Source organism: Lepidochelys kempii, chromosome 22 (genome assembly GCF_965140285.1).
Source record: "Lepidochelys kempii isolate rLepKem1 chromosome 22, rLepKem1.hap1, whole genome shotgun sequence".
NCBI lineage: Eukaryota > Metazoa > Chordata > Testudines > Cheloniidae > Lepidochelys > Lepidochelys kempii.
Window position 1 is genome coordinate 15,992,985 of NC_136401.1, and position 10,410 is coordinate 16,003,394.

Below are 10,410 nucleotides of genomic sequence, written 5' to 3' on the forward strand. Positions count from 1 at the left end.
TCCCTATTTTGAAGGACAGACTGGCATGCTTGCTTTCTCAAGTCAGAAGTTAGGGAAGTTATTGGGTGAACCAACCACGAACAGCGGGCTGACGTCTTCCTGAAAATCCAATGTATAGATTTAACCCACCTGAGCAAAGAACTTACACAGAGATTAACTAATAACCACACACTTCTATCACATCATTCAGAGGAGCTCAAAGCACTCGACATTATGCTTCACACTCCTGTGGGGTACAAGGCTATCCCCATTTTAAAATGGAGTACTGAGGAACCGAAATTGAAGCAGCTTTTATCACACAGCAAATCAAGGTCAGAACTAGGAACAGGGGTCAGAATACCTAGTTTCTAACTACTACAAGAATGCTGCCTCCCACTACAAAGAGGTCTGAAGCTCAGTGGTAGAGAAGAAGCCTCTGACAGTTCTGTTAGCTTCGAGTCTCTCTGCACTTCGACACCTTCATTGCAGCATGGAGTGACAGAATTAAAGAAAACCTAATTATAAATAGCTAAGACTATAAAAGGCTCTTTCAGCAGCATCCCAAGGGCACCTTATTCCACCAGCCAACAAAAATGGAAACAAAATGATAGTACACGTACTACCAACAATCTCTAAAATCAGATCGTCACCCACAAGAACCACTTCCGCTGTAGAAACCACAGCGACGACACATGGCGAACCACAACCTATCATCCTGTGTGTCTCAGCAGACTGCAGGGGCAGATCACCAATTTGAGAGTTACAGATCACCATTACAGGATTCGTCACTCTTATCTTTGGGATACAGAATGCGCTGTTTCTCTCACAGATGCTTCAGCAGATGAGCTCTCTCATTGTCCTGTTCACAATTGACATCACATTGGTTCCCCCATACACCTCCTTCAGTTTCCAGTGAAACATATCCTTCTCTCACCACTTTTCTTCCATTAAGGCCCCATCTACACAGAAAAATTCCTGGTAACATGGCTGCCCAGCTTGGAGCAGAAGGAGGGAAGAGAATGGCTGACAATGTTTTGAGTTAAGCAACAATTCAGCCCAGGTATAAGTAGGTGTAAATCCTAAAGAAGCCATTGGTGAAGTTGATCTCTGGAGCCAACAAAAATCTCCAACAAGTTTTCCCCTGTCTACACAGGCCAGTCAGGACCATGTTACTAAACGGACTGACCTTGAAAACCATTGTACAACACAAGAAAGTATTTAATACCAACAATGCCTAAGTATCCCCATGCACCCGCTTAAGCCAGGGCAAACAGAAAAACACAAAATACAACCACTCCCAGAAGGGACTGACTGTTCTCAACACCGCCATGCAGCCCCTTTGGGCATGAATATCTACCCCCACTTTTCAAACAGGCATCCATATACTGCCATGGTGTTGCTGAAAAGCATAGCTGAATGTTCTGAACCTGAAAGGAATGTCATGCTCCAGCAAATTCTCCCTTACCTTAGATTAATGGTTCTCACCTTTTTTAGTTAGAGCCTGCTGTTGGGAATGGCATAAGGGCAGCCCCTCCGATATTCTGTGGTTGTCTCCTGTTTAAGTTCTCTCTCACTCATTTCCTATCTGTTTTCATTGTTATCTCACCTACTCCAGCTTTTTCTTGTTCTTCTTTTGCTTTTCTTTTTTTTTTCCCTTTGCACTAACCCTTCTCCTTTCCCCCTCTCTGGTGGCTTCAATCTCCTTCCCCATTCATCAGAAGGTTACGTGTTGTTGGGCATGGGACAGGACATCTACTGGTGCCTCTGCACTACAGGAGCGCAGAGAAAAGACACTTGGTCTGAGCCTTCATCCCGGAACATGCAGGAGCAGTTGCCAACCAGCTACATTAGGGAGCACAATCACAGCAGGAAGAGAAGACTTGCAAGGAGCCACCTGACACTTTATATGGACCAGCAGGTTGCAGCATATGCCTGCAGGTGGGTGCCACCAGATTGAAGATCCTGCACCTTAAGTGGGTTCTAGCCCAAGAAAGCTAATGCCCAAATAAATCTGTTCATCTCTAAGGTGCCACAAGGACTCCTCAGGGTTTTTACCTTGCAACGTGCCCCTCTTGAATCGGTCTAGTGCTCCATCAGTGAGATCTGGCCACCTCCCTCGAGGCTGGGAAACACTGCCTTAGGTCAGTTCATGCCTTCCAACCCCCTTCCAGCCACTATGGAATTATTCAAAATTCCATGAAAGCATACCTAACTCCTCACAGGCCACAGGCTTCTGTCTCTCTACACTGGGAAGTCACCCAAGTGCTCTGGCATGTGACTGCCTGCAATATCACAAGTATCACAGGACTCGGCGCCTACAGACGAACTTGAGATCAGTTTCATAGATAAACAGGAACTTTGTTAGCTGGACTGGTGCACAGAGCTTCAAAGAGAAACATTACTCAGATAAGAAGAGTCAAATTTCCCCCATCTATTTCTTAAAGTCTGAAGCACACGCTTGAAGAGCTCAGAAGCCAATTGAACCAACTCAAATGTCCAGCCCCAGCAAAACTACACTTTGTTCATGTGGGTTTAAGCAGGCTAGACACTCCATCGTCCTGAGATTCTCCCTTTGGCAGCTAGCACAAATCCTGCAGCCTCATTATCTGCACCAAGGCAGGCCCTTTTTGTTAGTTCACACCTCACACTTCATGCCACATCTTCTACATTGCCAGAGAGTTCAGACCATAGAAGCCATAATTCTGCTGAATTGTTTAAACAAATGTAGAGGCTCAAAGTGCATCTCCCAAGTCACTGCATCCTGTTGCAATCCACAGTCTCACACAGCGGACACTGTTTCTGACAGACAGAGCAATACTTCAGTCATCATCAGCAGGACACTTGACAACACATAATTAACAAGCAATAATGATCCTGATAGATGAGATTACCCAGAGCTAGATTAGAACTTGAACTGTCGCTAATGTGTGGGAGCCCACCTGCAATAAATCAATGCTTCTTCCAGGTATGCATCTGATGAAGTGAGCTGTAGCTCACGAAAGCTTATGCTCAAATAAATTTGTTAGTCTTTAAGGTGCCACAAGTCCTCCTTTTCTTTTTACGGATACAGACTAACATGGCTGCGACTCTGAAATCTTCCAGCTTGGGTACTCAGCGCAGGGACAACACTGGTCATTCGCGGTCTCAGATTTGGAGAGTGACTTTCTTAATTCAAAGGAGTACTTGTGGCACCTTAGAGACTAACCAATTTATTTGAGCATAAGCTTTCGTGAGCTACAGCTCACTTCATCGGATGCATACCGTGGAAACTGCAGCAGACTTTATATATACACAGAGAATATGAAACAATACCTCCTCCCACCCCACTGTCCTGCTGGTAATAGCTTATCTAAAGTGATCGTCAGGTGGGCCATTTCCAGCACAAATCCAGGTTTTCTTGGGGGTGGAGGTTGAGAAAACCTGGATTTGTGCTGGAAATGGCCCACCTGACGATCACTTTAGATAAGCTATTACCAGCAGGACAGTGGGGTGGGAGGAGGTATTGTTTCATATTCTCTGTGTGTATATAAAGTCTGCTGCAGTTTCCACGGTATGCATCCGATGAAGTGAGCTGTAGCTCACGAAAGCTTATGCTCAAATAAATTGGTTAGTCTCTAAGGTGCCACAAGTACTCCTTTTCTTTTTGCGAATACAGACTAACACGGCTGTTACTCTGAAACCTTTCTTAATTCAGTCTAATTTACACTGATGAACCCAAAAGTTAAAGGATCCCAAAGCAAAGCTCAAAGTAGCTCAGTGGACAATTTCTAAGAGTTTGCCAACAAACGAAAGAAGTAACATCATGTACATAGGGTCAAACATTGCTAGATGAGCTGCACAGATATGCAAGACGACCAGGTTCCTGCCAAATGGGTGTATAGACCAAACAGACAAAATACAGACAGGCAAAGGGTGGGGGAAAGGGATGCAGCACAAAAGGAAAGGACAGAAGTGGGGATGTTTGGCACACATTTTGTTTACTCCACAGTTTGTGTTCAATACTGTTTGTTTTGGTTTCACTATTTATAATTGTGTTGACATTTTAATGTAAACTAAAGACAATGCCTTTTCCTACCATGCTTGTTTTAAAAATATACATGTTTTTGGTTTTTTTTTGTTTAAACACAAACAAAATTAAAACAAACTGTCTCTTCCTGCCTTTTTCTTTATTTGCTCTTCTGTTTTAAGCCTGTTGCTTGATTTCTATACTTCTTGATGGCCTGTTTTGCATTTTATGCCTTCCCACCCCCCCCCTGTAATTATTTATTACAGCTCTATATGCTTTATACCCCTTTCTTGTTTCACTTATAAAAAGCCTTGCATCCCTTCCCTCTCCTCCTCGTTTTCAGCCCGCTATTTCTGTGCGGAGACAATATCTGCATTCAGTCTTCGGAATAATTAAGGGCCTTAGTTTTGTTAAAGTGAGATTTTAAATTAGATATACATTTTTAAAGCCTAAGGGTTATTTCCATGGCATGATTGTAGAGCGTCAATACATGCAGAATTGCGGGCCTGGCTTGAAGAAAGGGTTTGTCTCTCTGAATTCTTACTGGCCTCTCTTACATACATAAACCCAGACCTTACAAAATAGATAATGTGGGGGTGCTCTTTGGCCTGGTCTACTTGTAAGAGTTAGGTCAACACAACCGCAGCGCTCAAGGATGTGAAATATCCATATCCCAGTGCACCATAGCTATGCCGACCTAACCCCCAGTGCAGATGCAGCTTCCATCAACCTAGCTACCATTGCCGTGGAAGGTGGAATCCCTACAGCAACAGAAAAATGCCCTCCGTCACTGTAGTGAGTGTCTATACAAGGACACTACAGTCCTAGTGTAGACATGTCTATACAATGGCTTTCTTACGCGGCCTTAACTAGGAGTAAAGCTCCCTAATTTTTAGCAATACTAATGAGAGGCTGCTACAAGAAACTCACGGATGAGAAAATGATCAACGTAACAAACTTAAGTTACATATCACCATGCAATATATGTCAACTGCATTATGTTCCCGAACCTAGAAGCGCAAGGAGGATACACCAGTATAATCCTTCTTGATGTTAAGAATTTAGTGCTGGTGAAAGGTAATGACTTGACAGCCCTTGAGAGTGAAGTCTTTTTATGCACAGAGCACTAACACCATCTGCAGCAGAAGTTCAAACTTATTCTTGAAACAGCCCTGCCCATGTATTTCCCCTCTAACTCGAAAGAGCCACACCTTAAGGTATGAGTGGGGAAATCAGTCCCTATTACCAAGGTAAACCATGGCCTTTCTCCTGATGCTATTAGTAGAGTGTCCATTTAGTGCCAACTGTGCTGATGGTTTTGGTTTTTTGCGACGTGGACGCCTGTCACAGCTCCAACGATGCTACTATGAACATTGTTGATAGCAGTGAAACGGTCCAGAATCATGTCAGTCCCACTCTAATTCTGTTTGGGAATGCTATGAGCAGCTGCAGAAACAGGCACCAGAGCACCTCACTGAACAGAAGGACCCATAAAAAGTAGGCTGAAGTGAGGGTAGAGTTGTGGACCCCACATCCCGAAAGATTCAGAAGACTCGAGGACACAGATGGGCATGAAGCCATCAGCCCTTAGGAAACTCCAGCTAGCAAAGAAATCTGCAGCAAACCTCCCCAGCAATTTAAGCTATTGCAAGAACATCAAACCTGCCCACCAGTTTCTCCACTGGCTTCTCACAGAACATTGAGTCAAGTTCAAGGTCTAGTTCTTACCTTCAAAGTGCTCAATGGCTTGAGCCCAGCATAACTAAAAGATTGAGCCCAGCATGACTAAAAGTTCTGGAATGAAGACCATGGTCAACAACTCCACCCGCAGGCACAATGGAACATTATACCATATGGGTAAAGTTCATCTGTGCACGAGAAAGAGCTTTCTTGGGGGCTGGTCTGCCATTGTAGAATGAAATCCCACAAGAGTTGAGGACTCTCACAAAACCTCACCACCTTCTGCTCCAAGTGCAAGGTACACTCCTCCTTCCTGCTTCTCTAATACAGTCTGAGCAGAGCGGACATTTAAAAAAAAAAAAAAAACCCTTAACAAAACAAAACACTCCACTGCACATATCCTCTCCCCAGGGGAAGAATTCTGAGGGAGAGAGAAAATGAACCATACATGATAAGTCATGTCATCTGATGCACTGCTGGAAGGCACTCAAATACTACAGTGATAAAAGCAGCATACAAATCTTTTTAGATGAGATGGGTGTGGAAAAGTGAAAGAGTTCCTCTGTCTTCCAGAGGCCATGAGGAGTTTCACATTTATTCCACACTATTAGCTAGAGCCCCCTAGCAGGGTCCAAGGACTTCACCTGGCAGGAATCACAGCAGCCAGGTGAGGGGCTGGGCTTCTCTGGACATGAATGATAGTTCTATCACCCTTCAAGTCTTTCATATCTACCTCGGGCCAGAAGGGGTCTGGTCAGTGTTCCAGGTCCTGCTTCCTGCAGACCTGGACTGGATGCAAAGAGGAGGAGATCAAGAAGGGGAAAGCTTTACATCACTTTGCAGGTCCAGAGCCATTCAGACCTCCCTAAGCAGCATTAATTTATGTCACAATAGGAGTTACTCACAGAGAGAATTACACATCTTTGGCAAACACACTGCCTGCTATTCCTGCCTCCAGACAAATAACCACAATAGATGTTCCCAGCTCTATTAAAACTGGGGAGGGGGGGGGAAGGAAGAGTCAAGCTCACCTCACTTTCAGTCTCTTTATCAAGAGACATTGTGGTTCCTGTCTACCCCCAAGCCAACAGTACACATTGCGACCGGCACCCTATCCCGACAGCTTCAATAAAACTACAGAATACAATAAGCAAGCACAGAGACTGTCACCTCATACTCAAAATGAAACGGAGACAATACTGGACAACTCAAGAAAGCTTGCACTGATGCCTGTATGCAACTGGCCACTCTACAACTAAGAAGGAAGTCTTCAATGACACCTATCTTACGGGAGTACTAGATTTAAAGGAGAAAGTTGGGAAAAAAAATGAAATGAACACACTGCTCAAATTGTAAGTGTAGCTAGCTATTCAGTAACACTGTTGCAGAGAAAGCCTTGAATTTCATAGAGAAAGAGGAGGAGGGGTTATTTAGCCATGATTCGGCTAAAAGAGATGTCCCAATTACCAAGGGGACATTGAAATACTCAGAGAGGGGAAGCACATTTAAGCAGATTAGAAACAATTAAGGTTTACTTTAATATCAAGCGACGAGAAAAAAAATCAGCAATTAAAAGCCTCAAAAGGGTAATTATGTGTAAATTCTACCCCCTCCCCACCTTATTTTACAATTATGGTAGCACAGGCTATGGCTCAATTATAAATAAAACTCACTTGACTGCAACTGCCTAGGAAGACAGACACTCACATCTTACACAATATCTACATTCGCTACATTACTTGAATAACCACACAAACCTGCACAGTCCATGTAACCATGCAATCTCCTTGCTCCAATATGGCTGGAGCGGCTGCAGGAAGAAAAATACAGTAACTGGGTTACAAAAAAGGAAAAACTACTGCATCCAAACGTTTCTGCAGCCTTATAAGAGGATACAACCAGGTTCTGATAATCGTTAGGTGACCAATCACAGCCTGCAAGTTGCGGAGTTTCAACCCAGTCCCAGCAAGGGAGAATAAAACCCTTATCTTGCTCAGCCATGTGTCGCCAGCCACAAACGGCAAGAGAGCTACGCCCAAAGCCAGCCTGTTTGAGTTTAGCCGGGGTCAGAGGACTCTGAAGAGAGAAAGCATGCTCATGTGCAGTCCTGATAGAAACAGAAGGAAGAAACCCAAAACACACACCCACAGGTCTAAAGCCAGCGTAACCAGCTAATCTTAGTCTAGGATAGACCTGACAGCTGGAAACACTAACAGAACATCACCAAGCCAAAAACCATTCAATACCAGAAAAACTGTGGCAATTAGCAAGGAACTGAATAAAGAGTGAAAGACTGGAAAGCATTAAAAGAGCTAAATATGTATAGCCTTGTTAAGAGATTATTAAGTGAAGGGTGCATGATCATTTACAAGGATGAAGGGTGTGAACACCAAGGGTGAAGGGAAATTGTTTCCTGTAGTCCAACGGGTGGCAGGATTCAATCACAAAGACAGAAGATCTAGGCTGTTTAATCGTCTCCCAAAAGAAGAAGGGGAGGGAAGCCTTGCTGTTTGGTGTATTTAAGCTTCTGAATCTGAATCCTTCTCACACCAAGAGATGTCATTTAGGGCACAAACAAGGTTCCATTACCCTGATCTATCTTTGAACACTCTTTGCATGTCCTCTCTGTGAGTGGTTTTCAAACTGGAGATCACGACCCAGTACTGGGTCACGGAATGTCACGCACTTGGTCGTGGTGACTCTGGTCAGCACTGCCGAATGGGCCATTAAAAGTCCCATTGGCAGTACTGCCCAGCTAAGGCAGGTTAGTCCCTACCTGTTCTGACACCGCACTGCGCCCCAGAATCAGCCAGCAGCAGGTCCAGCTCCTAGGCAGGGGGGAGGAGGGGGGCGCCCCCACCCCGAGCACTGGCTCCGCACTCTCATGGAGCTGTGGGGGGCGGTGCCTGTGGGTGAGAGCCGCATGGAGCTGCTTGTATGCCTCCGCCTAGAAGCCAGACCTGCTGCTGGTCGCTTCCGGGGCTCAGCATGGTCCGCGGTGCCAGGACAAGCAGGAAGCCTGCCTTAGCACCCTTGCTGTGCCGCTGACCAGGAGCCGCCCGAGGTAAGTCCATGCCCCAATCCCCTGCCCCAGCCCTAAGTCCCCCCAAACCCAGAGCCCCTTCCTGTACTGCAAACCCCTCAACCTGGGCCCCACCCCAGATTCTGCACCTCCAGCCCAGAGCCACACACCCCCAACCTCCTGCCCCAGCCCTGAGCCCCCGCAACCCAGAGCCCACTCCTGCACCCCAAAACTCTCATCCCTGGCCCCACACCAGAGCCCGCACCCCCAAATCAGAGCCCTGACCCCCTCCCACACCCAGAACCCCTCATGCCCAGCCCCACCCCACAGCTCTCACCCCAACCCTCAGCCCCAGCTCCACTGGGCAGTGGGCATCAACAATTTTCTTCAACTGGGTCGCCAGAAAAAAAAGTTTGAAAACCACTGCTCTGTGTCATTAAGTCCCCAAAATTCTCTCTCCAAGTACTGTTTGACACAGGGATTCTTTCAGCTGCCTCCTTCCCCAGTAGTCCAATAGCACAGATGCTCCCGCTTCATTCTTAACATGACCCAGATATTTCCATCTTCTTTTTGGGATAGCTTTGAAAATAAGGAGTTAACTCTCTGACCAATCTCAGCATTTGTTATAAATTCATTTAACTCAACACCTAGTGTTTTGAGATATTTACACACTGGGGGAAAAGATGCTAGAAAATGTCCTGTAGGAAACACTCCTACTTTGGTGGGCTAGATAACAGTAGACCTTGAAGATGCAAAACACCTTTGATTAAACAGAGCTGGGCTGACTGCTTGATGCATTTTGAGAGACCAACATCTCAAACTGGGCCAACACGAATTGGCTGCATTGCATACCTGGGCGGACCCAGATTCAGTTGCAGGGATACCTAGAATCCTCTGAGCGTCTTAAACAGAAGGAGCTATGAGACAAAGAGAAAAATGAGAGGGCTGTCTTTTTTGTGATTTGGCCTGTTGTCACTGGAGCAGCACTGGAACAGACTATTCCTATCTTTGTCCTAACTTGTAAACTAGTGCCAGAAATGAGATCAACAGCAACAGCTATGAGCAGGACAGCCGGTGTAACCCTGCACAAAAGGAACGTCAATCAGATATCACAAATAAAGTTCAAGGTGGTCTCTGCTAAATAGGTTGGGGAGGGCGGGGGAGTGAAAAAGATTATGCATATGGACAGCAGATCTTTTCCCGAATAGGTATTTAAGAATCTACCATTATGCAAAAGGCCCATGACACAAACTGAGAAGGATGTTGGCTCATACTGCCCACCCTGCTATGTTCATGTTTCTATTTGGCACACGTGTGGATGTCTAAACTTTTAAAAAGGCACTCCATGAAAGAGTGAAAAAGCCAGGCTAACATACATCACTGGCAACCAGAGAGAGTTGAACCTGGAATATGTTTTTATATTCTTTAGGCCTAGTGACCTGCATTTAGGTTGCACCTGCTTTATACTCCCACGATTAGTAGCAAGACATAAAAAGGAAATATAAATTTCTTTAGCCTAATGGGACAGAGAGCCTTTCACTGCTAGGTTGCCAGGACAGGGGTGGCCAAAAAGACGCCACTATTTGAGGGTGTTTGGTGCCATACATGAATGAATGCGTGGCCTCATTCCAATTCCTAGTGAGCGGATGTTCACATCACGAGAACACACCGTCACATCTGGCACTTTGTCAACTGTCTCAGCCAAGGAACAAATGGGCCATGA

At 45.3% G+C, this 10,410-nt stretch overlaps 1 protein-coding gene across 2 annotated transcripts in view; it reads right to left on the reverse strand.

Moving 5' to 3' along the window:
• ARHGEF12 (Rho guanine nucleotide exchange factor 12) overlaps positions 1-10,410 on the reverse strand; it is a 104,116-nt gene that overhangs the window by 90,616 nt on the left and 3,090 nt on the right. The window contains exon 1 of one of the 2 annotated variants that reach the window (XM_073320752.2): positions 7,423-7,510. The exons of the other annotated variant lie outside the window; for it this stretch is intronic. The gene's annotated coding sequence lies outside the window, so the exon portion shown is untranslated. Of the gene's footprint in view, positions 1-7,422; positions 7,511-10,410 lie in introns of those variants that run through there. 2 annotated transcript variants of the gene reach the window in all.